The sequence below is a fragment of the Rhinoderma darwinii genome, chromosome 10 (assembly GCF_050947455.1).
Source record: "Rhinoderma darwinii isolate aRhiDar2 chromosome 10, aRhiDar2.hap1, whole genome shotgun sequence".
Lineage (NCBI taxonomy): Eukaryota > Metazoa > Chordata > Amphibia > Anura > Rhinodermatidae > Rhinoderma > Rhinoderma darwinii.
The window spans coordinates 18641821-18659789 of NC_134696.1; the positions used below are offsets into that span (position 1 = coordinate 18641821).

The 17969-nt window shown below is 39.8% G+C and overlaps 1 protein-coding gene and 1 long non-coding RNA gene across 8 annotated transcripts in view; one reads left to right on the forward strand and one right to left on the reverse strand.

Annotated features, from left to right (window-relative positions):
• The window catches only part of CAMTA1 (calmodulin binding transcription activator 1), a 1213376-nt gene that overhangs the window by 448099 nt on the left and 747308 nt on the right, over window positions 1-17969 (reverse strand). The gene's annotated exons all lie outside the window — the stretch shown is intronic.
• LOC142662525 (uncharacterized) lies at window positions 3186-11957 on the forward strand. Its single transcript, XR_012850957.1, has 2 exons — window positions 3186-3413; window positions 10392-11957. It is a non-coding gene; the product is annotated as an uncharacterized LOC142662525 (long non-coding RNA).

Here is a 17969-nt window from a genome sequence, read left to right on the forward strand (position 1 = left end):
CAGTGGGGGTCCGACTGCTGGGAGCCCCGCCAACCCTCTGAATGGAGAACATAGTGTTGCAGCCCTGTGTACAGCGCATGGATGGCACTGGCAGCGCCGCTGTGCAGGAAACATGTTTTGCCGCTGCTTGTCCTTCGCTTTAGGGGGGCCAAGGCAGCAATTGCAAAAGGGCCCTAGTGCCTGAGGCAGCCCAAAGGACACATTTTCCACATAACAAGACACTAGTATTATCAATGGAACATTAGGTAGGTGGGGGCCTATTACGTCTTTCATTTAGGTGATCGGTAGGGTCCCAGAGGTATGACCCCCACCAATCCAAATGTCAGAGCATTTCCTATTTCTATTATCTGAAGAAATCTGTCTATATGGAATAATATATATCTTAAAACCCTATATAGCTGTATATTAAAGGGCAAGCAACCAATGAATAGGAAGTTGTATATATAAAATAGGTATTTCTGTAACAGATACAATGTATTCTATAACCAGATTGACTTGTTTCCATCTCTGGCCAGTAGGGGGCATGTTGGTTGCATTCGTTTCCCAGCTGACGCACTCCAGCAGGGGTTACGGCTTTTATTCCCCTCTAAGACTGAGATTTTAGAGGCTATCACAGCGTAGGAATAAACACAGACACAGGGAGGTTTCTGAGATATGGAGGACGCTGGCGCGCGCGCTGGGAGGAGTGGGCCGGTCATTATGAGCACAGCCGCAGAAGCCCAGGCATTTGTATGGATAATGGCACTTGGCTCTAATATGATTTGATTAATTTCTGTGCGGTGTAATAAATTGTATTAGGGATGGGACAATAGAAGGCAAACATTATCATGAACCGCTCCTCACACCAATCCATTCTGATGTCGGCGCAGTTTGGTTTCTATGGTTGATATTAAATATGTTTTTTTACCGTGAGATATCGGGTGAATTATGATGGTTTCTATCTGCATCAAATTGGGCACATTTGTCACACGTGCGGCACAATTTTCATTCTAACGTTTCCATCATAAACATTTCCTGATTTGTCTGAATTTGACTGGATGATAGGAAGAAATATTCCCCAATATTCTCCATGTAGAAATGATACGTTACCCTAGAGGGTCCTCGTGCAAGAACTGGGAGCGGGTCACCATTGTTCTCCAATACTAAGAGTACAACTCCAAGATCTGTGACCACTGGGACGTCAAGTGGCATGACCATGGTGGTCAATCATGGCCCTGTGACGTTGTGTCCACAAACATGTGCCCCGATTGGCTGCCATAGTAATATGATATCTCAATGCCGCGGTATCATTTTTTTTTATTTACAAAGGGAATCTATGTGCAACATAAGGTTTGCGCCTGTATGGTCTATACGTATTTCTCATGTCTGAAGATTTTTCCGGTGTATCCGCAAAATATAATGAGAAGCTTCATAGTACAATATGACAATATGTTATTTATGGATATCTATAGAACTCAGGGGCAGATATATCATATGTGTAACCGGTGCAGCATCACCGGGGCCCAGGAGGTAAGGGAACCCCTAAGAGCCTGGAGTAATACCCTACTGTCTATTACACTGCATGTAAGGAACTGAGATAATGAAGTCATAGCTCTCAATCTATCTATCTATCTATCTATCTATCTATCTATCTATCTATCTATCTATCTATCTATCTATCTATCTATCTATCTATCTATCTATCATCTCATATCTATCTATCTCATATCTATCTTTCTCATATCTCTCTATCTATCTATCTATCTATCTATCTATCTATCTATCTATCTATCTATCTATCTATCTATCTATCTATCACCGATAAAAACAAGGGGACATATACAAAAATACCGAAAAAGGCCATACTTACAAATGGACACAGCCAGGTCAGAAACGCTGATGAAGGAGTGAGCAGGTGCTTTAAATAATAATAGCCACTCCCACTAGTCTTGTGGGGAATGGCGTGTGGTGCATGGGATGTGTAGTAAGAAATAATAAATGAATAGTGTGTGTGCAAGTGTAATACTAAAAGTGAAATATAGGGGGCAGTAATGAGTGAAGTGCCTCAATAGAAATAAATGGATAATTGGGTGCAAGTGAGTGAAACATGAAGGGATAGTGTGTACGTCATGAGGCACAACGTGTATAGCCAGGTAGAAGCCTATTTGTGACGCCTTGATAATTCATAGAGCGGGCTACCCTGCTTGCTATGCCAAACAACAACACACCATGCTCTCCCAGCATCAAAGACCCGGCTGTGTCCAAGATAAGCGAATCTGGGGATCCTTGTCGTGGATTGCGAGCTTGCGTCCTTTTGGCCAAAATGATTACTAATACCCCAGGTATTTTTCATTATTATGTATATTCGCTTCTCTTGGACACAGCCGGGTCTTTGATGCTGGGAGAGCATGGTGTGTTGTTGTTTGGCATAGCAAGCAGGGTAGCCCGCTCTATGAATTATCAAGGCGTCACAAATAGGCTTCTACCTGGCTATACACGTTGTGCCTCATGACGTACACACTATCCCTCCATGTTTCACTCACTTGCACCCAATTATCCATTTATTTCTATTGAGGCACTTCACTCATTACTGCCCCCTATATTTCACTTTTAGTATTACACTTGCACACACACTATTCATTTATTATTTCTTACTACACATCCCATGCACCACACACACCACTCCCCTCAAGACCAGTGGGAGTGGCTATTATTATTTAAAGCACCTGCTCACCCTTTCATCAGCGTTTCTGACCTGGCTGTGTCCATTTGTAAGTATGGCGTTTTTCGGTATCTATCTATCTATCTATCTATCTATCTATCTATCTATCTATCTATCTATCTATCTATCTATCTATCTATCTATCTATCTATCTATCTATCTATCTATCGTATTTATCCGTCATTCGTTGTTTTCAGGATGGATCTCCTCCAAGGATGCCCGCATTGGTGTTCCATTGTTCCATATATATTTTTACAATAATAATTTAGACAAATGTTCCATTTTCATTGCGCATTTTCTTTCCGTCCGGTTGACCTCGCTGTAGGGATTCTACCTTCTCCTTGCTGCGATTGGTAAAATAAAAGCAGCATGTTGCAATGGTTCTCTATGAATCTCAGGTGGCATTAATATTTTATATGCTGTCTGCGCGTTCAGGTGTTTTTGACGAAATTCTCCAAGTTGAGCCGCCTCACACCTAAAAAAATTCTGCCATGCTTAACTTTACAATCCATTTGTGAGCCGGGAAAGCCTAACATGTTGCTGCTTCTTCACAGAGAGAATGATGCCCTCAGGTGTGATGCCTGCCTGGGAGAGAGACATTTACTGCGCGCCTCTACAGGCTTTTGCCCTTTCACTATGACATTAAGCAGAGCTATCAAATCACTTTACAGAGGACTAAACTAATCTGGCGCACAACATCGCTGGCATGAAGGTGATTGGGGTTGCAAGTTCATTCTTTTGCAGGATTTGGCAGCCTTTATATTTAGATTCAGAGAGAGCGAAAGAGAGAGAGAGAGAGAGAGAGAGAGAGAGAGAGAGAGAGAGAGAGTGTCCGAAACCTGAGATCACACAATAAATGTACATTGTCAGTGTGATTCTCCCATCATTGCTCAGATACTGGACGTGAACCTGTTATATGACATCACAACACCAGTTCTTCTAATACATTGTATGTTACATCTCAGAAATAAACTGCTATCATCTATCTATCTCTATCTATCTATCTATCTATCTATCTATCTATCTATCTATCTATCTATCTATCTATCTATCTATCTATCTATCTATCTATCTATCTATCTATCTATCTATCTATCTGATCCTATTGGTGCTTTTCTTCACACAGCCAGAGAACAGATAGTTTTATTATTGAGATTAATGGAAGTGACATAAATATGCATACAGTAAGCTCCCCCTAGTGGTGGCTGCAGGCGTGCAAAATTCTACACTACATATATTATATAACTCGATGTCTATTTGGAGAGAAGTAGCATGTAAACAGAGCTCAGCCCCTCTAAAAATATATTATAAAGAGTTTAAAAATCTATACAATATCTAGGATGCCCATGAGTGTACAGAATCTAAATTAGTATTATTCAGCTATAGCAGAGCTGAGTTGGTGAATTGGCACAACCCTTCATGATATTGCAAGGTGTGATGTGTTTTACATGGGACTGCAGGAAAACCGATGGCCTGAAGTTAATGCAGTGGATTCAAACACTTTCAGCTCTGCTATACTTCTATGTTATATTACAATGTATGATATCACTCCATACTAAATACAATACTTCTGCAATAATTAATTGTGCTGCACGGGTCAGTTTTGACCACTCTGCCAACTGAACGTACTTGACAAATTGCCCCCTCCTCATTCTATCAAGTTTCTGTACATTTCATTTTTTGAACGCTGCTCAGGAAGCAATTGCTGATTTGAGATTAAAACGGACATAACAGTGATGGAGGATTGGAGAAGAGAATACAAACACATTCTGTCACCAATAGTAAAATCATTTATTTCTTGGGTTGGTAGAGTGAGCGTCCCCCACACATGAGTAATATGAGAGGGAGCACAAAGAAGTTGAGTTTTAAAGCACGGAAACGATGTCCTTTTTTTTTTTTGTGGCTGAGAATACATACAGTAAATGGCATGGCTGCCTAATAGAGATTCCTCGTAATGTATAGATAATTCATATTTAATATACTTTAATCCTTTGCTAATATTCTACTCCAGTCACACCCAAAGCTGCATTCAAAAGGCATCTGGTTTCCTAATTGCTCCTCCATATGCAGTGTTTACACCAGTTATAATATAGTTGTCTGATGCAAAAAACACTACATCTCCTATGATGCAGTGCACCAGAATGCATGATATTGTAGAAGAACTCAGTTAAGGGTCCTTAGGGCCCCCCATCTGTTAGACCAGAGTGGATGCCTGCTGCAAAGAGTGGATGGGCACCCTGTAATACTACATTTCCCCCTACAGTGGTTGTTAATTCCCCAAGCAATAAAAGCCGCTCCAGATTACTGGTTGCCAACTGGGCAACCCAAGAAACATTCCCAATGCCAACTTATAGGCAGATGTCTGGGTTTTTTCTAGTTTGTTTTGGCTTTACCATTTTACCATTGTCACTTGAAAAATATTTTTGTATATTTTCTCCATTAATGTAATAGAATGTGGTAACGGATGAGCCTTAGACAGGTCGTATCTCATGAGAAACAAGTTAGCCTTGCTAGATGGTACCATGTCTTGTAAAACAAAAGGCACTTGCGGCCGTCATGCTGCTTAGCAGCCTTTTGCAGTTTAACGCAACCCCATGGAGAAGAGCAGGGCAACCGGAATTGGGCTCCTGAGTATAGAAGTCGCCTAAATTACCTTTGTAACCACTTATTTTTTGCATGTATTGCAAACGTGAATAGTTATATATGATATATATTAAGGAGTCTAATTTCTCATGAACACATTTCAATACAATATCACGACATGCTTGCAAAACCTTTGACAGGCTGCAATTTACATCGTAACCACTGGGTGGCCACACAAAGACACATATTGCATAGATATCTCGTGACAGAGTATCGCAAAATCATGTTTTTTTATTTTAACGCTGTTCACAACGTGCCACACATATCAGGATATGTTTAGATAAGAGAATAGGTAAGTAAGGACCTATATATATATATATGTATATATATATATATATGTATATATATATATATGTGTATATATATATATATATATATGTATATATATATATATATATATATATATATATATATATATATATATATATATATATATACATATATATATATATATATGTTCTTTACACTATTCTGGTTCGGTAGATGACTGTTAGGATTTATATTGCCGAGGTTCACACTACGGGTAATAGTACACTGACATCCTTCCTGACCTTCCAACTCAGAGTCAAAATTATTGATTATTTGCTGTCTGACAGATGTAATAAATCAACATTCAGACAGGCTTGTTAACCATTTGGTCCCTACGATGGATATTGCATCAGCATTAAATGTGTAATGATTTAATGGTTTATTTATAGCACTAGAAGGTGTAACAGTCAGTAACAAACTAGTAAATAATAGATACATTTGGAATACATTACCCAGGGGTATTCAGACCATGCACGGAAGCTACTTTCATAAGTTATGCATGAAACATGAAAAAACAAGATCATACATTGAGGCTTCTCTTATTCACATGTTGTAGCTAAAATGAATCATGTTAAAGCCATTCTAATGAAAAGGCAACAGAATGACAATATTAAGTTTATTTAAATATTGACTTCCTTTAAGTAGGCTAGAAAAAGGAGAAGGGAGTGAGGAAGGGAGGTGGAAGGAGCATAGTAGGTAGGAAGGAAGGGGGTTAAGGAAATGGGTATGACGGGACCAGAAGCTAGGAAGCAGGAGGGAAGAATGGTGGAGGACTGTAGGGAAGGGAGAAAGGAAGGATGAGAGGGAGGGAAGGTTGAGGGAAGAATGAAGGAAGGAAGGTGGGGAGAAAAGAAAGTGAAAGAGGAAATAAGGAAGAAAGGGAGGAAGAAGGAAGACAGGTGAAGACGGGATGGAGAGAGAAACTAATAAGATACAGAGGGAGGAAGGAGAAAGGAGAGTGAAGAAGGAAGGAAACAAGAGAGGTAATAAGATAGAGAGAGGGAAGAAGGATGGAAGGTGAAGGAAAAGAGAGAGCAAATAAAGAAGAGAGGGAGGTAGGTGGAAAAGGGAAGGAGCATAGTAGGTAGAAAGGAAGGAGGTTAAGGAAAGGGGTGTGACTCGACTAAAAGCTAGGAAGGAGGAAGGAAGAATGAGGGAGGAACGAACGAACGAACGAACGAACGAACGAACGTAGGGAGGGAAGGAAGCAAGGGAGAAAGAAGGATGAGAAGGAGGGTTGAGGAAAGAATGAAGGAAGGAAGGAAGGAATGTGGGGAAGAGAGGAAGTGAGAGAGGAAATAAAAAAAGGAGGAAGAAGGAAGACAGGTGAAGAAGAGAGGGAGCGAGAAAGTAATAAGATAGGGAGGGAGGAAGAAGAAAGGAGAGTTAAGAAGGAAGGAAGCAAGTGAAGTAATATGATAGAGAGGGGGAGGAAGGGTGGAAAGTGAAAAAGAAGGAAGAGAGGAAGGGAGGTTGAGAAGGGAAGGAGCATAGTAGGTAAGAAGGAGGAAAGGAAAGAAGGGGGGTGAAGAATGGGGGTATGACAGGACTGGAAGCTAAGGGGGAGGAAGGTAGGGAAAGGAGAGTTGAGGAAGGACTGGAGGTGGGAAAGAGATAGCGGACGAGGAAACAAGGAAGAAAGGGAGGAAGATGGAAGGCAAGTAACGAAGGGAGAGAGCGAGCACGTAATACGATAGAGAGGAAGGAAGAAGAAAGAAGAGTGAAGAAGGAAGGAAGCGAGAGAGAAAATAATTAAGAGAGGGAGAGAGAAAGGAAGGAAGTAAGGTACAAAGATGAGGAAGTGAGGTAGATAGGAAATAAGGAAGATAGGTAAGAAGGAAGGTGGAGAAGGGAGGGAGCGAGAAAGGAAATGAGGAAGGAAGAATTGGAGCAAAGATCTATGTCCATTTAGACCATCTACACTTATAGCTATACTAGATACAATGCTGTAAATTAATTAATGTAACTGCTCATGATGGACCTTCATGTGGTCCAATGTCTGTCATAGGTTAGCTACAGGAATAAAATACAAACGAAACAGATTGATCCAGTAAGACAACCTATACATAGGGCCCATTACAACCAGATCTACTGTATCACGTGACAGATCTTTAAAACGTCTCCAGGATAAACATTTCTTTGGTCTTCGAAAGTTTGGAGATAATAAAACATATAGACTGCAGTCTAATGGATATGCTGACCTAAAAGACTTATCATTCCCAACAATATCATAAGCTTAAAAAGCAATATCAATGTACAGTACGGAAACATAGACAACTGGAATAGACTTTGCAAATAAATGATGCTGACTCAAACCCAACATTTAGACCTTGTAGTCAAACACAAATGTGGCAATTTAATTGATAAAACGACTTTGATTCAGAAAACAAGAAAATTCTCCATTACGTTAAATTTGGAAACACAATTAGAAACAAGCTGAACTGTCACAACGGCAGCGATTCACGGGCGCCTCCGAATACTAATGATCTTCCCGAAGCCTTCACTTTAATGGGAGGATTGTCAAGTTGGGTAATGTCGCTCCTCTTATAAATTAAAGCAACTGCGGATCACATAGTGTTTAATCTACAGAGTAAGAGGAAAAGGAATATCTCTGAATCAATATGGTGAGTATAGGGGGGAGGGGTGAGGATGCATGAACATGAAATGAGATCTTCAGTTTATAAACATCAAACCATTACAATCGCTTCCGATCTTTGCCGTGCTATTGAAACAATCCTTGGCTCATCTCTCCAAGATACAAATTAGCAAATAATAAGATTGGAACAAGAAGAAGAAATTTCAGAGCTGAAATAAATGTCTCACATTAATAATCATTGGACATCTTCATCATAGTGCCGCTGTGTTTGATTCCCTGACAAAATCTCAAGGAAAAATATATTTCTGTTTATCGAGCGGCATTATGGCTGGTGTATTAATTCTGGATGTAGTTTATTACTTTTCTAAGGGTGAAACATCGCTCCTTGGAGAAGAAAAAACAAACTTCATCTAGTAATTTTCTTCTAGTAAAGTCTTTGAGCCGGGAGATCAAGCGTTGCTCTTACTTTATGATGTTTTCATTGACAGGCTGTCAATATGCAAATACCAATCAATTACAAAGTACATCGGTGGAATAGGCCGCCAGGTCTTTATTGTGTTAATGAATTGACAAGAGTACATTCACATTAGTCTTGTGGACCACTATGATTTGCACACAATGACAGCACCTTCTCCTGTTGTGTCCTCGTTTGTTCCTCTACATCTAAAGGTGCCCATGCTGACTTGAAAGCTTCTACAAGAACAATCCTCCAAGAAACTGCTAGTATACAGCGATTCATCATATCAAAAGTCCTTTCGTATTCATAATCATGGAGAGGAAAACCTTCCCTTAGATGGCAGACATAAAAACATTGCAATATATTGCAAATATTATTCACGTTCAATCCAGGCGGAAATGTTACGATTTAGAAGCATTGCCCTAAATGTCTTTATTGGGTCCAAGAGTTGGGGACAATGATGGGGCACTCAAATACCACTGAAGATAAAAATGTATAACTCAGGAGATGGAAACAAAGAGCCCAGGGTTAAATAAGAATGTTAAATCTATGTGCTCCATCATAAGGCATGGATTTTTTTTCATTTATTGATGTTGCTTTTATATATATATATTTTGCAGTGCCGTACATAATTTGTCATCACACGCTGTCCCCAGTAGGGCTCAAAGTTAAATTCCCTATCTGTATGTTTTTAGAAGTGTAGGTAGAAGCCCATCATACGTAGGGGGATATATAAACTCCATGCAGATGTTGTCCTTGGTTGGATTAGAATCCAGGACTCCAGTGTTGCCATGCAAGAGTGCTACCCACTGAGTCACCACGCTGCCCATATTACATTTTGATTATCTGAATTGTATAGTCTCAATTTTTTCTGTCTGCTTTTCTTCTGACACCCCAAATTTTTAAGTACAAAAGCATTAAACTGGGTCCTAATAACTGGCCAAGAATATTTGCTTATAACTGGAAAAAAGATTTTAAAGGGGCTGTACTAAATAATTCTAAGATGATGGTCTATTATATGGCACCCTCAGCGGCTACAAAGAACATCTTTTACCTTGGAGGACCCAGCATGTCTGTGTACTACATGGACAGCCCATTGAAATTTAAATAGGCACTCTGTAATGCTTCTCTTCTCCTGTGGTGGTGCTGCAGGGAAATTGAACACTTACTGCCAATTCCATGACGGATTCCAACTGATAACTGGGGATTGTAATATCTGGAAACTATAATCTGCTTAATATTAATAAACTATTCTAATAAAAAGAAATTATCCAAAATGGACAACCCCTGTTAGGTTTCATACTACTACTATCACAGCTATTTTTTTTTTTACTATTACTACGTTACTATTTTTCTGGTTAAACTTCAGGTAAAGGGCAAAGTATCCACAATATTGCAGATATTAGGTTTTCGGAGAGGCCTTTAACATGGGTATAAACTTTTCCCAGTATAGGTAGAACAAATTGAAATTGTTATTGAAAAAGATATCCCTCGTTAATCGTAAATTAAATAAAGCCACTTATATCTTGGCCAATCTGGAGGCTCTGAGCAAGAATTCTGTGCATTCCGACCAAATCTAGTCAGGTATTGCTTTTATGTCAGATAGCTTCTAGTTTCAAGACTCAATAAATAAAAGGTCAAAAAGTTCTTCAAAAGAAAGCTAACTCTACACCTTCTTTCCAAAGGCAATAAGACTCTGTGGCATCGAAAATCGAAGAGGTCAAATGAAGTCTGCTAAGGTCAGGTGTTTCATACAGACTTGCAACCTATTTCTCCTGCCTCGTCTTAATGCTCTAAAATAAAGAAGACTGTTTCGGAGTCTGTGAAGCGTGATTGAGCATCAGCGGATCCTGGGAAGGCTGTCTTACTGCATGGGAGTCAATGTTCATCAGAGGTGTTGGCGTCGACATTGGCTTTTTTCCTTGTTCTCACGCACATAAGATCTGCCGTTGCACTGACATGCCTTAGAGATGCAAAGAATGGAGTGGTGATGATGTGACACATACGAGACTCGTCATTTTATGGAGATACATTCAGATAGAATCAATGTTCCTTATTTCACCATCAGTTATAATGAGATATCCTCCAACAAAAGTCAACCCCTTTACATTGGGGTTTATATTTCTCTCTTTTCCAGGAACCGGTCTTTGGGACCCTATAACCCTACTCATTGTATTTCTTTAGCATGTCCCACCACTGTCCAAAAACTGTTATGATCTGCTTTAGTGCCACATTTCGACTAGCCCATTCTCCTATTCTGCTAAACCACACAAAATAATAATGATATGATATGACGATATGTCCTCCAGAGGTGGACAATTCACATTGCTGCCATAAGTCCAACAACCAAGGGGTATTGATAACTGGATTTATCTTATCTACAGTACCCCTTTTGTGCATATGATGGGTTTCCTCAAGTATAGTGTCTTTCCCAAGAACCAATTCCTAATCCCAAAATTAGCACTTTAGGAAGGGATCTTCCAACATGGCCCCTTACTCACTCTATTGCTATATTTGCAGGGGGCTTGGCAGGGCAGAGTGGTAAAAGTATCATACATGGAAGAGAAGGGGCCCCATAGAAAAATCTCAAAATGGCACCCCCGGTTATGGGCTCCCATTATGGTGTTGGGTTTTGCCACCAAGGACGGACGAGTCCTGCATTTGTCGCCCCATCCTTTCCCTTTACCTGGGCAAATTTCCCAATCCCTTGTTTTATACCAATGCATTTTCTGTAGAAAGGGGAGTCCTGCATAATTTCTCACCACCCTGTTTCAAAGGGGGTGGAAATTACCAGGGCTCAGCCCATTCTTTTAAAGGGCACTATGGTTTGCCTCTTTGGTTTGTACGCCCTTGAATGATTAATATATATGGTTAACAGGGGTAAATTTCCTTCTAAAGCCTTCATAGAAGGAGAAAGGGCATATTTTTGAGGACAATGTTAGTTTGGCCGATTAAGAAACCAGACTTGGAAAGGAGCATATTTAGATTTTATTATAGGGCCTTCCCTGCTTATTATATATTCTAGCCCACTGGACCTGGGTGCTAAGTAAAAAATCTCCAACTACAAAGCCATTAAACTCTTTTCCTCTGTCGAAAGCTGTAGAGGTCAATGGAGTCTATCCACTCTAAGAAATCTGACCACAGACAATATTTTTGAATTACAAATTCTCTTTAAAGACTAAAGTTGCCACTAGGAATAATAAAGAGAACAAAATAAAACATAAAATAAACATTTCCTATAAAACCCTTTATACTATGTGTCCCAAGTCGTATGTCTAGGTGGCCCGATTCTTTACAAAAACCCATATTCATATCAGAGCTCCAGTTTTTCTTATAGTTTTTATCAAGGCTATGAAAAAGTCTAAAATGTCAGTTAGAGCAAGCATCTTCCCTATTAATGGAGGAGAAACATATTCATGTCTATTTCATGAGCTTCGTTTCTTATTTAGTTCAATACAGAACAAGCGCCGTGCATGAAACGGCTGATTTAATGCGCGTCAACAACCACAGCTGGCACATAAATCATGAAAGTATCATTGTAACACAACTAACATAGTAAAAGTGAAAACAGTGCAGAGTACTACTCAGCTATAAAATGGCTTTTAGTATCAACGCGGCAAAGATGCATAGCAAGAAGTAGGATCCAAAAATAGCAAATGGCACTAAACTATCTCTTGAAAGCACCTAATATATGTCATGTTATGCTTTGTGATAAAATATAATATTCCACATTCCAAAGAGCTGGTAAAAAAACAAAAAAGTCCGAGCTGGGTGAAATTTTAGTGAACCAAAGCATCACTGCGCAAAATAAATAATACATAATGATGTCCCACTGCTCGCTACGGTCATCAAAATATGGAATTGAAAGTACTGAATACTCATGTACAGAAATGTTATACTTAAAGAGGTATTCCCAACTGATATTGTATATATCAGTTAGGAATACCCCATTTATGGCATATCCACAGGATATGCCATAAATGTCTGATAGATGCGGGTCCCACATATCTCCAGAACTAGGTTCCACAATCCTTGCAGGCCCTCAGGCGTATTAGCTGCTGGGCCCATGACTGGGAGGCATGTAAAGGGTTAATTTAGCTTTATTTGGGCCAGGAGACAGCTTATTTACCCTTCTAGCAGGATGGCTTATAGCACCACCGGTTCCCCTCCTACAGGGCGTTCTTAGGTGGGCATGGGCGGGCTTACCCCCTCCTCCCTTTCTTGGTTTATAAGGGAAGGGCGGGAACACATCTCCCTCTTTTGGCCTTCACTTGTCCCACCATCCCTCCCTCTTTTTTGTTTATTTCTAAGTTATTTTTTAAAAACAAACAAAAAATATAGAAATAATAATAAAACATTTTTCAAAATAACTATTTATATGTATAAAATACCCCAAAAATAAATAAAAAATAAAAAAAAACAGAGAAGGAAAGATTTTTTAAAATTAATAAAAATCTATGAGCAAAATGGTATATCTATACATCATATTTTATTATATTTTGTATTCGGGGGAATTTGTCAATGTATTTACTATTTTTTTGACTGTTTTACATTCTTCTATATTTTGAGAATTTATGTCACAGCAGGCGGTGTTTTGAAGAAGGTCTGACCTACATGTCCTTCCATAGGCGGGCTGGCATTCTGGTAACAAAATCGTTATGTTTATATATATATGGTTAATATCTTTACAATTGTTGATTATTGAAAACAAGAAAAATAAATAACTATATAAATAAAGCTGTGGCGGCCGACCCTCGTGTCAACCCACGTTATAAACTTAATCAAAGCCTCGCTTCAGTTATTTCATCTGTGGTGTTATAATCCACCCTAGCCTAAATTTGTATGGTAGTGGTATGCACACAGTCTTTTTCATTTTGGTCAGGCGGTCACCGGCCACCGTATCCAAGTGGAGAGTGACTAAAGAGGTGGCCAAGCACATGCGCTGCAAACTCCATTTACTTCTATGGGAGTTCCAGAAACAGCCAAGCAAGCGGGCTCGGCTGTTTCCGTAACTCCCATAGAAATGAATAACGCGGCCACCTCTCCATTCATTTTCCACCTTGATGTGACAGCTGGCGGCCAGCTCATCAGGTGGGATGTGGGTACAAGGGACCTGCTGTTCTGGGGTTAGGTATTAGTCCCAGAGGTTGGACCTGCATCTATGAGACATTTATGGCATAACCTATAGATATGCCATAATCATCCTGTTGAGTTGGGAATAACCCTCTAAAGTTTTGCGCTGGTCACATGGAGCTCTACAATCTTCCAATGTGGCCAATACCTGAATTCTATCATCTAACAGGTTGCAGCTGACGGCTTTGCTGACCATGACAACTTGACCACCGAACAGGACTGGCATGCTCCATTGAAAGTACTACAACCGCCAGCCATGACAATTATCGTATTTCCTATGGTGTATGTCAAGTGGGTCAAGTCAGTAGTCCCCAACCTGCGGCTCTCTAGCTGTTCCAAAACTACAACTGCCAGCATTCACTGACATTCTCTGGCTGTCAGATCATACTAGGAGTGGTAGTTATTCATCAGCTACAGATTAAAGACCACTGCCATAGATGATTTTCCACAAACCCTTACACCATGGGGACTAAAGATGAGTGATTAATTCTATACTCCACTAATTCCGTAAATGTAAAAACCCCTCTAATCGCAAACCTGGCAAATCGTTTCTACCATCTGTGGCCATGGGCACCTGCTTATGTTGCCTAGTGAGTGAGCTGGCATTATTCATGGCATCGGTCCCCTCAGAACATAGAAGGTAATAGACACCTAGCGCGTGAAATTTATGAGAATTATCCTCATGCCCTGATGTTCAATGGAGTTCTGAATCTATTTTCCAGTCTATCCTTTTTTATTATTATTATTTTTCAATTTTCCTCTCTAATAATGATGTATGATGATCTCCTCGCCCATGTTTATTGCCCAGGATCCGAGTGTCTTTATTAAATTAGCCATTGTCTCCGTTGTTCGGGGCATGTCTCAGTTTGAATGCTACAGGCTGAGTTTTCGTTATACCTTGTTGGAGGAATAGCTGGAGATCATATTTTATAATAAAACTTATGAGCCATGTATTTGTTGTGGGCAAAAATATAGCAGCAATGAAAGGTGTAAGAGAGAAGAGTGACCTTGGCGCTGGTCCTGTCTAACACACTAGTAACAAAGATTGATCAAATTGTTAGCACAAATAATCATGTCCTTAATAAATCAATACCTTATGCTATAATCTCGCACCTAAATCGACTCCTATTAACAAACATAAGCTTCCATTGCCATATAAATCACTGCTAGCAGTTTTATCTAGTATCTTGACTTAGAGAGAGACCTTTGAAAAGTAGAAATGCAGTTTAATCTAATAATAAGGTAAGAATGTCTCAACAGATCTGTTGTTGTGTTTGAGATACTGTATAAGCCTTTTGGTTTAACTCCTGAGTCAGTTAAGACTTTGAAGGACTTGCAAGATCAATGCCCTGAAGGGTGTCTATGGGAATCCTAATAACTCGGGTTAACCGGGATCAACCAAGTCAGCTCATATAGATATTTATTTTGTTTAACCTAGAAGAAAATAGATATATTGTGAAATATTTTTATTTAAAGAAACACATCAGAGAAAACTCATACACTGTGTTATGCCTAATGCAGGGCCTGAGGGGGCGGAGCATGACAAAGAAATTAGTAGTACTTCGAGAATAATTAAAGGATATGTTCATATTTTGAACACCAGTAAATGATTATATTTATTAATATAACCAACAGAAACGTTAAGCCACTTTATAAATACATGGCATTATGTATTCTGTACTTATCCTGAGATACAGCCTGTATTATACTCCAGAGCTGCACTCACTATTCTGCTGGTAGAGTCGCTGTGTACATAAATTACATTACTTATCCTGTACTGATCCTGAGTTACATCCTGTATTATACTCCAGAGCTGCACTCACTATTCTGCTGGTGGAGTCACTGTGTACATAAATTACATTACTTATCCTGTGCTGATCCTGAGTTACAGCCTGTATTATACTCCAGAGCTGCACTCCCTATTCTGCTGGTGGAGTCACTGTGTACATACATTACATTACTTATCCTGCACTGATCCTGAGTTGCATCCTGTATTATATTCCAGAGCTGCACTCCCTATTCTGCTGGTGGAGTCACTGTGTACATACATTACATTACTTATCATGTACTGATTCTGAGTTATATCCTGTATTATACTCCAGAGCTGCAGTCACTATTCTGCTGGTGGAGTCACAGTGTACATACATTACATTACTTATCATGTACTGATTCTGAGTTACATCCTGTATTATACTCCAGAGCTGTACTCACTATTCTGCTGGTGGAGTCACAGTGTACATACATTACATTACTTATCATGTACTGATCCTGAGTTACATCCTGTATTATACTCCAGAGCTGCACTCACTATTCTGCTGGTTGCTATTGGAAACAGTCAACAAACACATCTCTAACAGCTGAGCTCCTATAATGCGGGGTGCAGTTAATTTTGTATAGTATATCGGATGACTGTACAGTGTCCGGTGTAAAGGTCACACTTTTCCTTTCCGAATCACTAGAGTAAATTCTATTCAGACACTGAACCATGAAGGAATTCTGGAAGATTTCAGTTCAGGATTAGTACATGAAGGGTAATACGATGTATTTACAAAGGGACTCAAGTTTTTATGTAGAATAATTCTATATATAACAGAACATGCTTTACAGTATGTCCTTCACTTATTAGAGAACATGCAGATAATGGGGATGGAGGGTGTTCAGTAAAGTCTATCCTGTTAGGTAGAAAGACGAGTCTCTGCCAAGAGAGGACTGATGGGGTTAACTTAACCCCAAATGGACACAGTGTAATGCTTATTTTCCCCTGCAGCACTGGGCAAAGGGACTGATGTAACTGAATGTATTCTGTGTACAGTATGTCATCCCTATGGAATATGTGGCCACTATATACATCAAGGACTGTAAATGATCCCCAATAGCAGACGTGGAGGCTCCGGATGAGGGCAAGTCATTATAGGTTAGCGGATCAAATTCAAGACTAATATGCGTTGATTTCTGGTATGCGCCATTGTATCGCACATGTCAGTAATAAATGTCCTGGTACAGTATAGAATCCTATAGGATCTTCCTTGAACTCCCTCCCCCACACAAGACGTCTAGAACAATTTCTTATGGGGCTTCGGCTTTAACAATGGAAATGTCCCTGTGCAACTGAACTGCAAAAAAACATCCAGTTAATTAGACAGCAGCCGATTTTTAGCTCGGAGATTCCTGCTAATATCTACATCGAGTCACTGGCAGAATTACCCTGCAGCGTTTCTCATTTTGTCTCTGGCTGAGAGTCTGATGTGTTTATAGCAAAACTAAGTTTCCCCAACTTGGAGTGACCTTTTACTTTAGAAAAGACATCGCTTTCTGTGTACTTGCTACGTTGGGTGTCTGTGTCACAGTGGCACCGGTGGGATAAACCATTAAACACTGTCTGTTAAAAATATATTAAAAAGTGAGAAAAAGTTTGCAAAGCACGGCTCTGGTGTTAGCGGTATAATGAGGCTGTATAATATTTGTAAAAGAGCCCTCCACCTGCAATATAACTAGAGTCCGCAGTCACTTGGGAAATAATAATGAAGGATGAACAGGGGGGGGGGCTAGTAATATAAAAAAAAAAAATACCACTTAATCCCTGAGTCTAAGGGTTTGTCCGGGATTAGAAAAACATGGCTGCTTTCTTCCAGAAGTGGCATCACAACTGTCTGGCATTACAACAGCTCCATTGAAGTGAATGTGACTAAGCTGCAATACCACACACATCCTGTGGCCATGTGTGGCACTGTTTTTTGAAGAAAGAGGCCATGTTTTTCAGAACCTGTACAACCCCTTTAAGAGAGACCCAGGGCAGGATTAGTGGCCCTGCGGTCTACATAGTGATGTCACTGAAAGGAACTGGTACATTGTGCTATGCCTAGTCCAGGGATTGGGGGGTGGGACATGATACAGGGATTCAAATTACAACAAAGTGGGAATCCTTGTGTCATGCTCCGCCCCTTTAAGCCCTGCAGTAAGTGAATCAATTTATCCAGAGTTTTCTTTACAGGACTATATTAACATGAAGGACTCAATTATTTAGGACCGCAATGTTTTGTGGTTGGGAACCTATACAAACCCTCTGAGCCTTGACCATGCAGTATGGATTTCATGTCTAGGTGGAACTGATATTCAGTCCTTCATCAAAA